We start from the raw sequence: 20,320 nt of genomic DNA, 5'->3' as shown, positions 1-20,320 counted from the left end.
ATAAATTTTGTTTTAACTTTTTCTAGCTCTATAAAATATTTCTTTGGCAGTTTGGTATGACATTGAATAAGTAAATTAATTTAAATAGAATTGTTATTTTTATTATTTTGGCTCAGTCTATTTATGAGCAGTTGATACTTCTCCAAATGTTTAGCTCTGTCTTAACTTGCATGAAAAGTGTTTTGCAATTGTTTTCATACAGTACCTGGGTTTTGTCTTGGCAGGTAGACTCCAAAGTATTTTATATTGTCTGCAGTTATTTTAAATGGAATTTCTCTTTATCTTTTCCTGCTGGGTTTTGTTGGTAGTACATAGACATGCTGATGATTTATATGGGTTTATTTTAGATCCTGAAACTTTACTAAAGTTATTAATGATTCCAAATAGGTTTTTTAAGCTAATTCTCTAGGGTTTTCTAAATATGCCATCATATTATCTGCAAAAAGTGATTCTTTTGTTTCCTCACTGCCTATTTTTATCTCTACAATTTTTTTTCATGTCTTGTTGCTACAGCTAGGATTTCTAGTACAATATTAAATAATAATGGTGATAGTGGACATATTTGCTTCACCCCTGATCTTATAGGGAATGGGAAGCCATTTTAATATGCCTTTCAAAGGCTTCCTTTGATTGGATCTCAGAAATGTTCCTGTGTCAAAACAGCTGTCTAAGACTGTGAATTGAAGACTGCTTACCAATCTTCATCCATAAAAAAGAACAAAAATAGACATTTGTTAAGTGTCTGCTATGTGCCTGGCATTATTCTAAGCACTTTACAAATGTTATCTCATTTGATGCTCAGGACCATGGAAAGTAGGGGCTATTATCCCCATTTTACAGTTAAGGAAACTGAGGCAGGTAGAGGTTAAGTGATTTGCTCAGGGTCACAAGGCTAGTTAATGTCTGAGGCCAGATTAGACCTTAGGTTTTTTGTTTTTGTTTTTTTACTCTAGGCCCCGTCCGCTGTAAGACCTCATTGGGAGGTTTCCTATGCCAATGAAATCACAGATCTTCAGGGGGAAAAATAGTACAGTTATATCTTCCACATTGTGGGGGTTAGGGGCACTGTGCCTCCATTATCTGAAAAATCCATGTTAATTTTTCTTTTGGTTCTCCCTTCATACCAGAGAAGAAATCTGAATTTTTTTCCTTTTCTTTCATGAGGTGTTTATAGTACTTTGTTGTAAAATTCAGATTAAGTATTTGGTCATAGGCTCTGTGTCATCTACTGGCCTTTATATGTCATCTGCAGCTTCTGCAAAACTCCAAAAAAAATTCCATTTAATTTCTTATGTTGACCCACAATATTCAACACTGCAACAGGGGAAGTCTCAATGTGGAAGGGATAACTGTACAACTGCTGAATAAACAATTCATCGTGAGTATACCATGAGTTCAATTATTTCATAAAGCTTTTTCTCTTGGGAAAGTCTGAATAACAGGAGAACAATGTGAAAGAGTAATGAGATAATTCTCCAAGAGGAAAGACCAACCATCTCTTGAACAGGATTAGAAAAGTCTATGTTTTATTGTCATCTTCATCCTGGAATTTACTTTTCCAACCTAAGAGCCATTTCACTTTACCTTAAGATGACTCAACTGCTTAAGTGAGGGAACAATATGATATGATAACTTGTTTTTGCTGAATAAGTATCAACCATTGTTAAGATAAAACTCTTCAATTATTTGGATTTATTACTTATATTTCGATAAAGCTTTTCCTCTGAAAAGTGTTTTCCAAATGCACATTAGATTCATATAAAAATGTCTTTGCTTGGAAAAGTGAGGAAACATATACACTAATGAATGCGAATTCACATTAATATTCATCTAAATTAACTTGGCCATTTATCTTATTGGGATCTACATGACAGGTATATTTTTAAAAACACATATACCACCATAATTACCACTTATAGATATAGATCTGCATAGTGGCTAAAAATGAGAAACAAGTAACATCTGTAGCAAGGGTTGGTGGGAGGGAGTTAGCTAATAAGAGTTCTGTTTATAGTTTTTGTGCGAAGGGTAATGACTCATTAGTCTAGCAGAGGCATTTTTCCTCCTTTAATATTTTTAATATGGGAAAATATTGAATGAGTTTCTATTCTTTTTTGAGAAATTCAAATGAGTGTGCAGTTTTTATCTCTACTATTAGAGATGTAATGCAGCAGCATTCAATGAGAAGTGCCAAATAATTGCAAAGAAGGCCTGGATTCAAATTTTGAAATTATTGACTTGCCCCAAGAAAAATCACTCAACTTTTCTGTTACTCATTTTCTTCCTTTGCAAAAATGAACACTAGCTCAAAATAGCCTCCCAGTATTATTTGGGGAAAATTAGTTTTTAGTGGCTCCCTCTCATCCGCATTTTTATTTTGTCTATAATTAATATACCTACTTCAACAGGGCTCCTTGAGGGAAGAGAATTTTTGCCTTTGTATCTACAGTTGTTTGCACTAGTCCTAGCACATGAAACACATTTAATAAATGTCTGTTGATTGACTGATTGGTTTTATCAATATAAAAGGTGATAAAGTCTATCTAGTCACAGACTTTATGTCTTTCATCCTAGGGCTAGCTTGCTAAATACAGAGAGGATGATAAGCAGAAGACTGGGCCTCTGGTCGTGATTAATTTTTGGCCGTAGGAGCTCTTGAAGATATTCCACTGAAGCACAGAGATTTCTGTTTGCTTTAGTGGATGGAGTACCCAAATTGGAATTGTAGATTACTTGAAGTAACGACCTTAATATACAGAGTGTGCCCAAAATCTTGCTATCTTAAGCTGTTAAAGTTTAAAATGAAAAACTATTAAGCTAAAGCTTAAAACTAAAAGCTAATAAAAACTTAAACCTGTGCTAAGACTTTTGGGACACCTTCTATATGGGAAATGTATTTACACAGAAAAACAGAAAAAAAAAATGTGGACAAAGGGGATTGATATGATGGAGTTCATATTCCATTTGCCCTGTTTTGCTCTTAGCTAGTGAACAAGCTAAATTTTTGAAGTTCTGAGTGATTACTAGGTGACATTATATCCGAGCAGATCTAGTCACTATTCCCTTTTATAAATGGTCCCCCTTGGTGTTAATGCCCTTGAAGTATTGTCAAAATAATAAACCCATAGGTTTCTCACTTAGCCAAGCTATGCATATTTCATGCTTGCCCTCAGCTCACCCAATACTGTCTGCAAGTGATTAATATCCTGTGTTGCCTTTCTCTGAATTCCATAAACTTGGTCAATGCCTATCTTGTATTTAGGGGAAATTGCATATTCAATAGGGAGTGTAATGAAAACATCTTAACATAGGTTTGCGATACATTTGCCAGAACTGTGGAGAAGGCATACATAGTATCTAGAGCTTGCTATAGTCCTTAGCTACTTTTTATATGATCATCCACATTTCTCTTCTCTCAATGTGAATGTAATATTTCATGTTTCCTGCAATATAGTCTAGAAAATGAGTTCCAGGGACAGCTAGGTGGTGCAGTGAATAAAGCACCGGCTCTGGAGTCAGGAGGACCTGGGTTCAAATCATACCTCAGACACTTGACACTTACCAGCTGTTTGACCTCGGGCAAGTCACTTAACCCCAAATACCATGCCCTCCCCCCTCCAAAAAAAAAGAAAATGAGTTCCATATCTGTAGCTATATTGAGATGGAATGAACAGTAAGCAGGATTAGAATCAGGAAGCTTGGCTTTCAACCCCAGCTGTACTGTTTACCAACTCTGTGACCTTAGACAAGGTACTATACATATTTGAGTATCAGTTTTCTCATCTATAAAACTGAAAGATACACTAGCACTTGCACTACCCACCTTGGAGGAATGTGGTAGGAGATAAGCTGGATTTGTGTGGGTAGACAGTATACTGAGGTAGAAGGGGGAGTAAGAGGAATCATGGAGAAAGTAGCCACCAGATTGCAATACCTATACTATTGGGAGCAGGGTCATGTTTGCTCCAGGGTGGGCTGTGACTGGAGATCTTTCTCTCTCTTTCCCTTTTGCCACTTTTCACTGCCCTTCTTTTTTTTTTTTTTCTAAAGACAGCATTGCCCAATGTCCTGTGCTAGGAGATGACTTTGAGTAGCAGGTGAACTGTATTGGACCTTTAGGGGCAAGAGGATTGCTTGGCTTTTTTTTTCATTGTTGAAGTGTAAGACCAATCTGAGGGGAAATTGAGTCAGAGAATATACAAAAGTTCCTACAGCCTTCTGGACTCTTGATCTGGTGATTATGAAGGCAGAAGGAAGTAACATTTCAGAATGATTCTTTGAATCACTTAAATGGTTTTTATTGCCTTTTTATGAACCATGAATGCCTTTATCACCCTTCCTTGGCTTTTTTTCTAGTCTTAGATAAAATCCTACTTTCTATAAGAAGTCTTTTCTGATTCTTCTTAATGTTAGTGCCTTGCCTCTGAGATTATCTCCAATTCATTTTGTTTATACATAGTTGTTTGCAAGTTGTCTCCCCATTTGATTGTAAGTTCAGAGATAAGGCCTTCCTTTGTTTCACTCCCACTTAGCACAGTGCCTGGAACATTGTAGTTGCACTTATAATGGCCTATGTCATTTCAAGCTTAATAAATGGTTGTTGACTCATCACATTTTAATACTTGTGCTTGAATCACTGGGCTAGTCTAGTTTATGGTTGGCTTAAACTGATGTAGAGTGCTTTTTTATAGTGAACAACATAACATAATCGAAAATAACACTGTTTGCAGTTGCATAACTTAGGTTTGAACCCACCTCTGCTATTTAAAATATGTGTGATATAAGCAAATCACATTCTCTTTTACTCAGTTTCCTTATACATAAGGACATTATAGGTAAAGACTAGCTGGTCTCTAAGGTTCCTTCTAGTGCTACACCTGAGATCTTATGATAAGAATCTTACTCATAGTTCAGTATTATTTTCTAATACACTTCATTACTTCTCTATGATGAATGTAATAGACATATCAATATATTTACTCATATACTTTTTCTTACTTAATATTTTATTTTCCCCAATTATATGTAAAAATAACTTTAATATACTTTGTTTTTTCTAAATTTTGAGTTCCAAATTCTCTCCCTCCCACCTCTCCTCCCCCCCCCCACACTGAGAAGGAAAGTAACTTGACATGGGATATACCTGTGTAGTCATGCAAAACACATTTCCATATAAGTCATTCTATGAAAGAAAACATAGAAAAAAACACCAAGAAAAATAAAGAAAAAGCATCTTTGATCTGCATTCAGGCTTTACCAGTTCTTTCTGTGGAGATGGACAGGCAGCTGCCATCACGAGTCCTACAGAACTGTCTTGAATCATTATATTGCTGAGAAGAACTAAGTTATTCATAATGGATCATCATACAATATTGCTGTTACTATGTACAATATCCTTCTAGTTCTGCACATTTCACTTTGCATCAGTTCATGTAAGTTTTTCTGTATTTTTCCTAGAGCATCCTGTCACTACTTCTTAAAGGATGATAATATTCCATCACAATCATATAAAACAACTTGCTCAGCCAATCCCAAGTTGATGGATATCCCCTCAATTTCCAATTCTTTGCCACCACTAAAAGAGCTGCTAAAAATATTTTTGTACACATAGGTTCTTTTCCTTTATGTTTTTTTTTTTTTATCTCTTCGGGATACAGACCTAATCATTGCATTGCTTTGTCAAAGGGTTTTATAGCCCTTTGGCCATAGTTCCAAATTGTTCTTCAAAATGGTTGAATCAGTATACAACCTAACCAACAGTACGTTAGTGTTGTAATTTTCCCACATCTTCTCCAACTTTTTGCCTTCTGGAATATCATATTCCAAGTCCTTCAATCCTTTAATGTAGAAGCTGCTAAATCTTGTGTTGTCCTAACTGTGGTTCCACAATATTTGAATTCTTTCTTTTTGGCTGCTTGCAGTATGTTCTCCTTGGTCTAGGAGGTCTAGAATTTAACTATAATATTCTTGAAAGTTTTCACTCGAGGATATCTTTCAGGAGGTGATCAGTAGATTCTTTCAATTTTTATTTTACCCTCTAGTTCTAGAATATCAGGGAAGTTTTCCTTGATAATTTCTTGAAAGATTATGTCTAAGCCTCTTTTTTTGATCATGGCTTTCAGGTAGCCCAATAATTTTTAAATTGTCTCTCCTGGATCTATTTTCCAGGTCAGTTGTTTTTCTAATGAGATACTACACATTATCTTCTATTTTTTTCATTCTTTTTGTTTTGTGTTATTGTTTCTTAATTTCTCATAAAGTCATTAGCTTTCATTTGCTCAATTCTAATTTTTAAGGCATTATTTTCTTCAGTGAGCTTTTGTACATCCATTTCCATCTAGCCAATTCTATTTTTTAAGGAGGTTTCTTTTTTCAGTATATCTTTTTCCATTTGGCCAACTCTGTTTGTCAAGACATTCTCCTGTTCATTAGACTTTTGTGCCTCTTTTACTATTTGGCCTATTCTGCTTTATAAGTTGTTATTTTCTTCAGTATTTTTTTTTCCCTTATTAAACTGGTGACTCGTTTTTTTATGATTTTCTTTCATCACTCTCATTTCTCTTTCCAATTTTTCCTTTACTTCTCTTACTTGATTTTTAAAATCCTTTTTGAGCTCTTCCATGGCCTGAGATCAATTAGTATTTTTCTCGGAGGCTTTGGATATAGGAACTTTGACTTTGTTGTCTTCTACTGAGTGTGTGTTTTGACCTTCCCTGTCACCATAGTAAGTTTCTATGGTCAGAATTTTTTTCTGTTGTTTGCTCATTTTCCAGCTTATTTCTTGACTTTTAACTGTGTGCTAAAGTGGGGCTCTCCCTCCCAAGTGGATTGGGCACTCTCCCAAAGTTCACATGTTTTGTGCAGCTCTTTTCAGAGGTAATTCTGGGGACCTGCAAGTTTTTGGCTCTTCTAAAGTGCTATGATCTAGAGAGAGGTGTGTTAACTACTTCCTTGTACTGTGCACTGATTTGTGAGTGACCACAAGCACTCTGTTCAATCCTGAAACTGTGATCAGGGTCCCCCCTTCCTATGGCAGCAAAGTCTGCTGTGCTGCTGCTCCTCTTAATACTTGGGTTAGAACTCAAGGCTATGACTGAGATCCAAGTACTGGCTGTGGTTTGTCCTTCATTCTCAAAGAGGATCATGACATCAAGAAGATGACGACATGACTTGCAATTGAATTGGCTTTGAGTGAGGGAGGGCTGTGCAGAATCATAAGCCTCATTTTCTCCTCCAGAGCCATCTTGTGGCCAGATATAGATCAGGATGACTGGAGATGGCCCAGGATGCAGTGGGAGGCCTTGGCCATTTTAAGGTAAGGTCTTTCTGGGTTCTTACTTTGAGTGAGGCAATGCCTATTCAGTGAATTGGCCTGTTTAAGAAGTAAGTCAAGGAATGGTCTTTTTAATTAAAAAAAAATCAAAGTGAGAGGGGAAGACCCTCAGGGTTGCTGGCCAAAAGAGAAACAGTTACTAATTACCTTCATTCTGAGACAGGAATGGCCCCAAAAGCAACCATTTAGTGGTGATAGTCAGGGACCTATTGTTGTCCAACCAATTATAGGAAATGCAACAGAGTCCTGCCCCTGGTTCCAGCAAAGGGACACTTGTGAATTTCCTTGTGATCTGTTGTCCAATACCCTTACCATCTGTGTGCTAAGAGGTCTGGAAGTTGCCATTGCTGGCACTGATTCAGTCACCCTGAGGTCTGTTCCTGGTTTTCTGGGTCCCTGTCCATGCTGGCATACTTGTGCTGGACTGAACTCTTCTCTGACCCTGGTGCAACAGACTTTTCCTGTTGATCTTTTAAGGTGCCTTGGCCAGAAAATGGCTTCACTCCATCTTTTGTGGGTTCTGCCACTCTAGAATTTGTTTAGAGTCATTATTTAAAGGTATTTGGAGGGGCTTGGGGGACAGCTCAGGTGAGTCCCTGCCTTTTCTCTGCCATCTTGGCTCTGCCTCCTATTCATATACTTTTGATTGACTCCAAAGCTTACTTCAATGTATTCCCAAGTCCCATTTGTAGTCATTCTGCCTATAATTGCAAATGGAAATTCACCCTTTTTTTCACTCTAAGTAGTTTCTGTCCATTTTTAAAATATGTTTGTAGGAACATCTACTTGACTTAGAAGAAATTTTTCTTTGGGTCAGTAAGTCTTTCGCAGATACCAAGAGGCAGCATAACATAATGGATAGAAAGCTGGCATTGGAGTTAGAAAAACATGAGTTCAGTCTCTGCCCTTGACTCATGCTCTTGCTTAATCATTTCAGTTTTATTTGATTTTTCATGACCTCATTTGGGGTCTTCTTGGCAAAGATATTAGAATGGTTTGGCATTTCCTTCTCTAGATCATTTTACAGATGAGGAAAGTGAATCAAACAGGGTTAAGTGACTTGCCCAGGGTCACATAGCTAGTAAGTGTCTGCAATAGCAATTTAGATTTGAAGATCTTTCCCACCCATTAATAGGCCATGTGACCTGCTTACATCACAGGAAGACTAAGTCACATGTGGTGGTAGGAGCTTGCTGAGAGGAAAAGGAAGTTGTGTCATAGGTAATGCTGAGAGAGAGCTGTTGTTGCTATTAATGGCTGTCATGATAGTTAGAGCTGAGGAAAAGAAAGTCAACCTGTGATAGCTGAGGAGACTGTGATAGCTGTTTTTGGGAAGACCCCAGCAGGGGGTTGGAGAGGTTTTGGGATGGCGAGACTCCATGTTGTGATACTGTATTTTAAGTTCCTTGCTGTTATGATAAAGTGGGCTAACTGGTTGTGGGAGCTGAACATTTCACAATTATCATTGATGTCGTGTTTATTGCCTGATTGATACAGTGTCTTAGGCTAGAGTTGAACTTGTGTCTTCTTGACTCTAGGTCCAGTGTTCTATCCACTGTGCCATCTACCTGTCTAAAACTCATTCTGTGTGACAATAAGTAAGTCAGTTCACCTTGCCACAAGCCACTGTCTAAGACCATAAATAGCTATATGTTACTAATCTGAATCTATGGAGAGAGTTTCCACACTAGAAATTCTCTCAATGAATATATTATCTGCAATGATCTGCAAATTGTGTGCCTATATATAATATATTTTAGAATATTATCTGTTAATGTCTGCCTTTTCTCATTTCACACTTTCATCAAAGAGACCTTCAATATATGCAAAGACCATTTTTCATAGATTATAGGCATATGGCCCAATGTTGTATATTCTCTATTTATTTTAGTTCATCATATTGTCCATAATCTTTTCCCTTCTTTTGAAACTTTTTTCTTATATTAAAACTTGATCTCTGAAAATCATTAAAGTTGTGTAACCTTCAGCATAAATGTCATTGGCATTTGGAAATGGATAGCTGCTGTCTCCAATTTCTTTTCTTTCAGTGTCATTATGTCTTCTTTATATAGTATGTCAGGTAATAAGGTGTTTGAGTTCAAATGTGGGGGTACCACCTTCATTGACAATAAGAAAAATATTTTATAAATACATTTGGCAATCTGCATCATCTCAGATCTATTTCTAGTGCTTATTATAGGCACTATTATTCACCCATAAGCAATCTTGTGATGATATGGTTCTCATGGCAAGCTCATTTTCTCCTTCACTTATGAGACAATATTTCCAATAATTTTCTGTCATCCTCCTCCACACTGTTTTGCAAACTTACATGCACTCTCTGTATTTTGTTTTTGAGACTGATTTTCCCTTTCTTGCCCAGGCTAGAAGTGGAGTATTCTCTCATAGGTCTGATTTTACTGCTGATTGTCATGGAAATTTTTACCTGCTGTTTTGGCAACGGTGGTTGGTTTACACACTACAGACAGCCTGACAGCCTTGCTACTCCTAAGGCTTCATCATATTGGTGCTGGACTTAGAACTGACACCTGATATGTTTTAATCCTTCTGCAGCTCAGAAGTCCTGCACTCAAGTGATCCACCAGCCTCAGCCTCCCAAGTGGAAGAGCTTACAGATACATACCACCATATCTAGCTTTCCACATACTCAAATCAGTGTTTTACTTGCTTTCCACATGCACGTGCATGGAAAGATGACTGCATCTGGAATCAATGGCCCCAGGTTCGAAATCTACTTCTCCTACTTACTATATGCATAACCTTGATCAAGGCACCTAATTTCTCTAAGCCTGTTTCCATAGCTGTAGAGTAAAAAGATTGGACTACACAATCTCTATGTGCCTTATGGCTTTAAATCCTACTGGATGCTCTTGAGCAAAGTTATAAAACCATGACAACTAGGTCCACTAAAAATTCATGTTATCTAACATCAAATAGCCCTTTGCTGCTATATTGTAACCCTTTTATTCATTTCTGATTGACTTTCTATCTCATTAGTAGTTGTGACAAAATTCTTCTCTTCTCAAGTCCCAATATTACATCTGTCCCCCTTCTTTAAATGGATGGACTTTCTTGATAAAATTGAGGCCATCAATCATGGCATTCCTCCTCTCTCTTTCTCTAGCCTTCAAAATCTTTCTATATCAATACCCATCCTCTCTTCAATTTGCTCTAGTCTTAGAGGATGGCAGCACCCTTCTTCTTGAGGAGGTTAATAACTTTCTCTTTGAGTCACTAATTCCATTACTGTACCATGACTACAATTTCCTCAAACTATCATCCTATACCTCTCCTCCCTTTCACTAGAAGACCAGGGGAGAAACAACTATGAAAGCCACAGAGAGAAAAGTTTATCTTGGCCTTCTGAAAGCTATAGAGATATCAAGGAGGTGAAGACCTAAAAAAGAGGGCACAAAACAATTAGAAGTCATTGAGGACCTTTGGGGGACAGCAGAGGCCAGATTACTAAACACTCAAGGGTGGCTAGATGGAAAGGCAGTGGAGATAGTGAGCATTGCCTATTGTTCCTAATAGTTCAATAGTGAAAGGGAGGAGAGTTTATTGATAGCTCGAGGAAACTGCAGTCCTGAAGATTTTTGTTTTAAGGCTTGAGGAGACCTGAACATGGGTATAGATACTAGGGAAGGAGATAGTAGGCATGGAGAGAGTGAAGTGATAGAGAGGGCCTTGGAGGAAAGATTAATGAGACATGATACACTTTTATCTCTGTGGCTAGATTCAGCAGAAAGCCATTGGACAGTTCTCTCACTTTTTTTCTGTTTCTTTTGATGAATCTCCATCTATTTCCCACCTCTTAAATGTAGGCTTCCCCAAAGGCTCAATATCTTATTTTTCAACATCCTTTTCTTTGATGATCTCATCTACACAGTTGACTCCCAATTCTACATATATGGTTTTAATCTTTTTCTTTAATGCTAGCCTCACAATGCCAACCGAATCTGCACCCTGCCCTCTTCAAAGAAAAAAGATACACAAAAACCCTTCCCCTTCATACCTGAGAGTATTTTTTTCTTCAAATATTCATAGAATATATTTTTAATCTCATTAACTAATTGCTTCTTACCTTCTATTATACTCTGCACACATCTAACTGTTCAACTCAGTAGAATTTAAGGTGCTTGAGAGAAGGGACTATTATATTAAATTTAATCCAATTCTTCTTTTTTTTGAATGGGTGGTTCCTAGGGAGAAATTGACCTGTGAGTAGACAGAGTATCTATTGTTGTGCCCTCCTGAGCTAACAATCTTTCTATTCCTTCTTCTTACTCCCCTGCACCCCAAAAAATGATACTGTACCATCTCTAGCCAAGAAGTACAGGTGGCTCTTCTTCCAAAGCAAAGGCCCTTCCCATGTCCCAGATGAGTTTGTAGAAGACATAGAAAAAGCTCCTAGCTTCATATTCCTTCATCACTTCAGTCATGTCATCTTTTGTGCCAGCAGTTGAGTGATGTAACAGTTAATATCTTGGGAAGTGGATACCAAAAGTTTTGACAAAACCTACACTCCATTTACATGCTTATAAAATCGATCTCAATGAAAGCATCTCTCCCCCTGGCTTGTTTTGAGATTAAAATGAAATAATATTTGTAAAGCATTAGCACAATACCTGCCATGTAGTAGGCATTTAATGAACTCTTATTCCTTTCCTTCCTTCCTTCTTTCTTTCCTTCCACCCTTTCTCCATAATATCCATATCCTTTTCTTCCTTTCTCTCTTCCTTTCTTCCTTTACTTATAAAGACAGAATGATGGCTATCAATTAGCATTAATAGGAAAAAAGATTTTCATCACACGTGGAGGGCTCATAATGACGAGATTCCTATCATAACATGATATCCATTTCTTTTTTATGTTCTATTACTTATTTAATATTTTTAGTTTTCAGCATTGATTTCCACAAGATTTTGAATTACAAATTTTCTCCCCATTTCTACCCTCCCCCTCAACTCCAAGACAGCATATATTCTGATTGCCCCATTCCTCAGTCAGCCCTCCCTTCTGTTACCCCACTGCCCCCATCCCCTTTTCCTCTACTTTCTTGTAGGGCAAGATAGATTTTTATGCTCCATTGCCTGTATATCTTATTTCCCAGTTGCATGCAAAAACCACCTTTTTTTGAACATCTGCTTTTAAAATTTTGAGTTCCAAATTCTCTCCCCTCTTCCCTCCCCACCTACCCTCCCTAAGAAGGCAAGCAATTCAACACAGGACACATGCGTATCATTATGTAAAACACTTCCACAATACTCAAGTTGTGAAAGACTAACTATATTTTGCTCCCTCCTATCCGGTCCCCCTTTATTCAATTTTCTCCCTTGACCCTGTCCCTTTTTGAAAGTGTTTGCTTTTGATTACCTTCTCCCCCTATCTGCCCTCCCTTCTATCATCCCCCCTTTTTATCCCCTTCCTCCTTCTTTCCTGTGGGGTAAGATACCCAATTGAGTGTGTATGGTATTCCCTCAAGTAAAATCTGATGAGAGCAAGATTCACTCATTCTCCCTCACTTGCCCCCTCTTACCTTCCTACAGAACGGCTTTTTCTTGCCACTTTTATGTGAGATAATTTACCCCATTCTATCTCTCCCTTTCTCCCTCTCTCAATATATTCCTCTCTCATCCCTTAATTTTATTTTTTTAGATATCATCCCTTCATATTCAACTCAACTTGTGCCCTCTGTTTATATATATATATATGTTTTCCCTTCAGCTACCCTTATGCTGAGGTCTCATGAATTACACACATCATCCTTCCATGTAGACAAAACAGTTCAACTTTACTAAGTCCCTTATGATTTCTCTTTCTTGATTACCTTTTCATGCTTCTCTTGATTCTTGTGTTTGAAAGTCAAATTTTCTATTCAGCTCTAGTCTTTTCACTGAGAAAGCTTGAAAGTCCTCTATTTTATTGAAAATCCATATTTTGCCTTGGAGAATGATACTCAGTTTTGCTGGGTAGGTGATTCTTGGTTTTAATCCTAGCTCCATTGACCTCTGTAATGTCATATTCCAAGCCCTTCGATCCCTTAATGCAGAAGCTGCTAAATCTTGTATTATCCTGATTGTGTTTCCACAGTACTCAAATTGTTTCTTTCTGGCTGCTTGCAGTATTTTCTCCTTGATCTGAGAGCTCTGGAATTTAGTGACAATATTCCTAGAAGTTTTCTTTTTGGGATCTTTTTCAGGAGGCACTCAGTGGATTCTTTCAATTTCTATTTTACTCTCTGGCTCTAGAATATCAAGGCAGTTTTCCTTGATGATTTCTTGAAAAATGATATCTAGACTTTTTTTTTTTTGATTATGGCTTTCAGGTAGCCCAATAATTTTAAATTATCTCTCCTGGATCTGTTTTCCAGATCAGTGGTTTTTCCAATGAGATAGTTCACATTGTCTTCCATTTTTTTTATCACTCCTTTGGTTCTGTTTTATAATATCTTGATTTCTCATCAAGTCACTAGCTTCCACTTGCTCCAATCTAATTTGTAAGGTAGTATTTTCTTCAGTGGTCTTTTGGACCTCCTTTTCCACTTGGCTAATTCTGCCTTTCAAGGCATTTTTCTCCTCATTGGCTTTTTGGAGCTCTTTTGCCATTTGAGTTAGTCTATTTTATAAGGCGTTATTTGCTTCAATATTTTTTGTGTCTCCTTTAGCAAGTCATTGACTTGCTTTTCATGGTTTTCTCACATCACTCTCATTTCTCTTCCCAATTTTCCCTCTACTTCTCTTACTTGCTTTACGAATCCTTTTTGAGCTCTTCCATGGCCTGAGACCAGTTCATGGTTTTTCTTGGAGGCTTTTGATGTAGGCTCTTTGCCTTTGTAGACTTCTTCTTGCTGTATTTTTTAGTCTTTGTCACCAAAAGAAGATTCCAAAGTCTGAGTCTGAATCTGAGTGCGTTTTCGCTGCCTGGCCATGTTCCCAGCCAACTACTTGATCCTTGTGCTTTTTGTCGGTGTAGGACTGTTTGTAGAGTAGAGCATTCTTTGTCCCAAGCTTGAGGGGTCGTGCTTCTGTTTTCAGAACCACTTCTACACAGCAAACTCTGCCATACCAGTGCTCCTCTTCCCACAAGAACCGCCAACCAGGATTACTGGCCCAGATCCAGGCAGGGCAAACCAGGCTTTGCTCTCCTGCTCTAATCTGCCCCTTAATTCTTCCCACCAGGTGGGCCTGGGGCCAGAAACAACTGCAGCTGTAGCTCTGGAAGCAGCCTCAGAGCTGCACCATCTCCACTGCCCCTGGGGCAGTGGGCAACTGAAATCTTTTCACTCTGTCCCAGCAGCTTTTCCCACTAACCTTCTCTGTTGTCTTGGTGTTTATAGGTTGAGAAGTCTGGTAACTGCCACAGCTCACTGATTCAGGGCACTAGCCTGTTCTGCCCAGTTCCCAGTCTGGTTGGTCCGGATGCAGCCCACACTGGGCTTTGCTCCACTCCACTCCCATCTCCATGCAATAGACCCTTCCCAGCGACCATCCAGGCTGCCCTGGGCTGGAGCCCTGCTTCCCTTTGCTATTTCATGGGCTTTGCAGCTCTAGAATTTGTTCAGAGCCATTTTCATAGGTGTTTGGAGGGACCTGGGGAGAGCTTAAGCAAGTTCCTGCTTTTCAGGTGCCATCTTGGCTCTGCCCCCATGATATCCATTTCTTGGTAAAGAGTGCTTAACCATTCATCAGCAAGCTGACTCAAATAAAAAGCAATTATCAATGGAAAAAAATCATTCAGTACACCATGGTTAACAAAAGCTCCAAAGGCCAACTGGCCTTTAGAAGCAAAGATCAGAATATGTAAATCCAGACAGTTTCTAAAAGCAGAGTATTATGGTTTTTTGCATTCTGACTTTGTAACCAATTCATTAGCTTTCTCCCTATTATATGTTCACCTATTCATTATTATCTCAATCCCTTTACACAAATCATTAATTGCAGTTTTAAATAGGACAAGGCCACACAGAGATCCCTGGGGCACTGCACTGGAGACTCCTTACCTAGTCGGCCTTGAATTGTTAATGGCTACTCTGAACTAGTTCCAGATTCACGGAAGTGTACTTTTCTTTAGTCTACACCTTTCAATTTAGACAATTAGAATAATATTAGAAAATTTGTCAAAAGTTTCGCTAAAATCTAGGTAACCCAAAAGGTCCAATATGGTAAAAACATTCTTCCTGCCTAATTAGTCTAGGTGCAAAATTTTGTATCATAAAAGAGAGAAGCTTAGTATTTTACCCAAAATCACACATATGGCAAGTGGCAGAGCTGGAATTTGACCCTAGCTTCTCTAGTTTGAGATTCAACCTTCTCTCAACTGAAGCACATTGCCTCTTCTTGTTTGCTATTTGACTGTGGGTAAGTCACTTTACCTCTCTAAACCTGATCTGTAAAATGGGAATAAAAATCCCTGTAGTACCTACCCACAAGATAGTTGTGGCTTAAAAATGAGATCATGTCTATGAAACTTTTGGGGAATGTTAAAATACTACATATAAATACATTTACAATATTTCTCAAAGGAAAAAATATTAATTATAACCATCATTACAAATTATAATGAACCTATTCCTATAAGTTTCACATGTGTTCAATAGAATGCTTGTAGAAAGACAAAGGGCAATGATGGGGATGAAATTGATTCATAAGATTCCCAAGGAATAAGGAGTGATAGGATGTTTTTATTTTCCTTTGTATCCTTAGAACCCAGCAGAATGCCTTGCACAAAGCAATCATCTAATGAATGCTTATTGAAACTGTCTTGGCCATGGAGTCTAGGTTTTTGCCTGATGATTCAGTTTCTTGGCTCTTCTGATCTTCTCCATGATAAAGGTTTAATATAGGATATACTTCTCTAAGGAATGGTGATCATCAGAATCAATATGTTTTTTTTTTAATTTGTATACATTTCTTATTTTTCTTGAGGCAAAAGCTTGTTTAAATTGATTGTGTTAAGTATGTTGCAATTATTTGGGGGTATATTCTTATCTCTGTCCTAATTTGGTATAAGTTTTCACCTCTGCTCTAACCAGTAAATGACCAAATTGCACAGAAAGCTGATTCTGAAACTGCTTTATTCATCATCAGTTGTATAATTTAGCATGTACTACATACAATCCCTTTGGATTCTAATATTTCAAAGTATATATTCCTAGTTTACAGGCATGAGATTTTTAAGTAATCCAAAAGTTTTGTCCTCTTTTCATTTCTTGTAAAAAAATGAAAACAGCAAAAATAACAGCTCACATTTAAGTAATGTTTTTATTTTTTGCAAAACACTTCACATATATTGTCTCATTGATCCCCACAGCAACATGTGAAGTAGGTGATATTGTCTCCAGTCATTTCACAGATACAGAAACTGAGGCTGACAGAGCTCAAGTGACTTGTCTAGGGACACAAAATCAATAAATATCTAAGGCAGAATCTGAACTCAGGTCTTCCTTATCTCTTGTCCAGCATTTTATCCACAGCATCACCTAGCTACCCAAACTATATTTTTTTCTGCTTTCACTGTACCTTTTTCTTCTTTCCATCATACTCAATTACTCAAGGATCAATTTGGTTTGAAGAATTTGGTGAAGCTCTTTGTTGGAATTTTTCTTCACTTTAATTTTCTGAAGCAAACATTGCCTCAGAGCTAAAACTACCTTTTTGGTAGTCCCCTTGCCTATACTTATCACAAGTCCAGGAAGGCAAATAGACCAAGCTCCTAGTGAAACACTATTTGTTGTTGCCCCTGGACACACAATGAAATCAGTTCTGTGAAAACATTTAATTTCCTCTTTAGAATGACATAAACGCAGTGCTTCCATTTTGCTGTAGCTTTTTATATATTTTGCTTTAATCTGTAGCAAAAAGAACCATATAAACAGGGCTCTGTAGTAAATTAATTCCATGGTCAGAGGACACACATTTTATGTTTAGGGTGCCAATAGTTAATGTTTGTTGATGCTATATGTGATCCTGAGCTACCTCTGCCCCATTTTTGTCATGCCAATACCATCCCAGCAGAAGCCAAAGGGAAGCACATTGGACTGAGATTGGTTCTTATTTTTCATCTATTCTAATGCAAGGTCAAAGAATTCATCATTTAGAGTCCATTCAGCCTGTATCCTACTATAATCCCTATGAAATGTAGTGTGTTATTATTGTCATTACCACCATTAAGTTTTCACACCAAAAATACATTCAATTAGGAAAAAAGTATCCAAGATGCAATTACATATTTTAAGAGATGAAATTTCAGTCACTTCTGTTTGCAACCTTTATCACTGTTTAAGTAGAAACTAGGCCCTCTAATTTCTCTCCTAAAACCCAAACCCTTAAAATTCAGTACCTTGTAATTACGTATACAATAAAAGGTACATTCTGGGATGGGCAGACACATTTCTGCTAAAATATCTGTCATGAGTTACTAACAATCAGAATTTTAAAAATAATTAGAAAAGACATATTGATGACACCTTCTGGAGCTTACAATGCATGGTAAAGCAAGTCTCTAAAATTTCTGAAGATCTGTGAAATCTGACAGGGTAATTATAGCTTGACACTGCTTGGTGGAGTACCTGGGGCTTCTGAAGAAGAATGAGCTTACAGCAAGAAAGCAAATAGAAGCATGGAGGATTGCATTTCTTAAAAATCACCAATACCTGAGACACTAGAGGAAGTGGAATAAAAACAGGATTTCAAAAAGGAATAAAAGCAGCTGTGGGAACTCAAAATTGCTTTCTGTAGTCTTTCTAAGCTTCTTTATCTGTGGACATAATAAATGGGCCAACATTTTCCCTGGAGATATTCTAAGATAAGTTTCTTCTCATACTTCAGCCATACAATGTATTGCTTGCTATTTGATCAATGTCCATTAGTAAATAAGACTATGTGGTCTATCCTTGGAATTGATTCTGAGACAACTCAAAAATTTGAAAAGAGCACAAAATCTAGTTGATTAAATAGCAAAAGAACTGACATTAATATTCACACTGAATGAACCCACTGGATTCAGAGCCGCTGAGTTAACACCCACTACAAAGCACTGATCCTGACAAAAGATGGAATTAATCTCACTATTTACACAGCCAACAGCACTAAGACAAGATGCAGAGGCATTAATGACAGTAACTAATTACACTTTTGGAAATGGTTCCCATGGCATTCAGCAGTGTTGGTGTAGAGAACACTCCAGGAAAGGGAATAAAAATGAATGCAAACTTGTCCATTGAGGCCACTGGCTAAGTCAAGACTTCCATGAGAGGTGAATAACACCTTTGTCTTTTAAGTTGTAAGAATCATAGGTACATTGATTTAGAGCTTGAAGGGACTGTGGAGTTGGAGGCTGGAAGACCTGGCTCTAAATTCCATCTAAATTAGTGACCTGGCGTTAATTAAGCCCCAACTGATGGGCATACAGAGCAAGATGTTTATTGTATAATTTGTATAACTGTATAATAACCTTTATGAATCTCAGTTTCCTCATCTGTAAAAATGAGGATAATAACATATACCTCATGAGCTTGCTGTGAGGATGAAATGAGGTAATCTATGTATTACAAGTACCTTGTAAGCCATAAAATTCTATATAAATACTGTTTGTTGTTATTACTTCCCAAGGTTAGACATGCAGTAAGTGGCAGATATATTAATAATAATAGTGAATATTTACCTAGCACTTGCTATGTGATGGACATTATGCTAAGTAATTTATAATTTTTATCTCATTTGATCTTTACAACAACTCTGTGAAGTATGTGCTATTGTTATCCTCATTTGACAGCTGAGGAAACTGAGGCAGAGTTTAAATGACTTGCCCAAGGACGCACAGATAGTAAGGGTCAGAGATTGGATTTGAACTCAGGTCTTCCTGACTCCCAAGTTAACACTCTATCCACTGTGCCATCTAGGTGGCAGATAGATCTAGGATAGATATGGCTATTTTCTTCTAATTTTCTTATTTATGTGGCAGTGTGATAGAATATAGGCAGAAAAGCTGAGTTTAAGTACTGGCCTTGATACTTACTAATTATGTGACTTCAGCTAAGGAACATTACATTTATGAGCTTTCTTGCTTTAAAGCAGACATCATAATGTTTACATTACTTTGGTGTTATAGTGAATATATTTTACGTATATATTTAGGATTGCACTGCTGACTGTTTAATAACCAGCATTGTGGGCAGGGAGGGGAGTCCACATTTTTTATGCTGTTAGTTTAATCTCCATTAATGACATTTTCTTCATCCTTTTTTAAAATCTACTCAACTAATAAAACAATAAATGATTCCCAAATTTATAGCATTTGCTGATTCCCAAGGTATTAATGCAAGCATTGAACAATTAACAATAGGATCTCTGAGCCTGTATGAGTTAACCATTGTTATACCTTCATATGTACATGTTATCTCTTTTTTAAAATGTAAGCTTCTGGATGCAGAGCCAAGATGGAATTTTAAGACAGGGACTTGCCTGAGCTCTCCCCCAAAACCCACCAAATACGTTTAAAAAATGACTAAACAAATTCTAGAGCAGCAAGACCCAGAAAAATTTGGAGTGAAACAAATTCCCAGCCCAAGACAACATGGAAGGTTGGCAGGAAAGGTCTGGTGTACCAGGGTGAGAGAGGTGGGCAATCCAGCACAAGCCATGCCTGCTTAGAACAAGTCCCAACAAATGCAGAGCAAGCCTTGGGGCATTGGAATCACTGGAAGCAGTTGCAGTTTCCAGACCTCTCAGCCCATGAATACCAAAGACAACTTAGAAGGTCAACAGGAAGGGGCTGTCATACCTGGGTGAGAGTGGGGCACAATCCAGCACAGGTTCCACTAACACAGCCCTGGCCCCAGCAAACCAGGAGCAGGCCTTGGGAGTGACTGAATCAGCAGCAGCAGGGGCAGTAGCTGCTTCTGGAGCTCTTAGCCCACAGCCAGTAATGGGGTCAAGGAGATTATAGGGGTCTTTTGGTTACCAC

The sequence above is a fragment of the Trichosurus vulpecula genome, chromosome 3 (assembly GCF_011100635.1).
Source record: "Trichosurus vulpecula isolate mTriVul1 chromosome 3, mTriVul1.pri, whole genome shotgun sequence".
NCBI lineage: Eukaryota > Metazoa > Chordata > Mammalia > Diprotodontia > Phalangeridae > Trichosurus > Trichosurus vulpecula.
The sequence above is the reverse complement of the archived record's forward strand: the minus strand, read 5'-3'. Positions refer to the sequence as shown.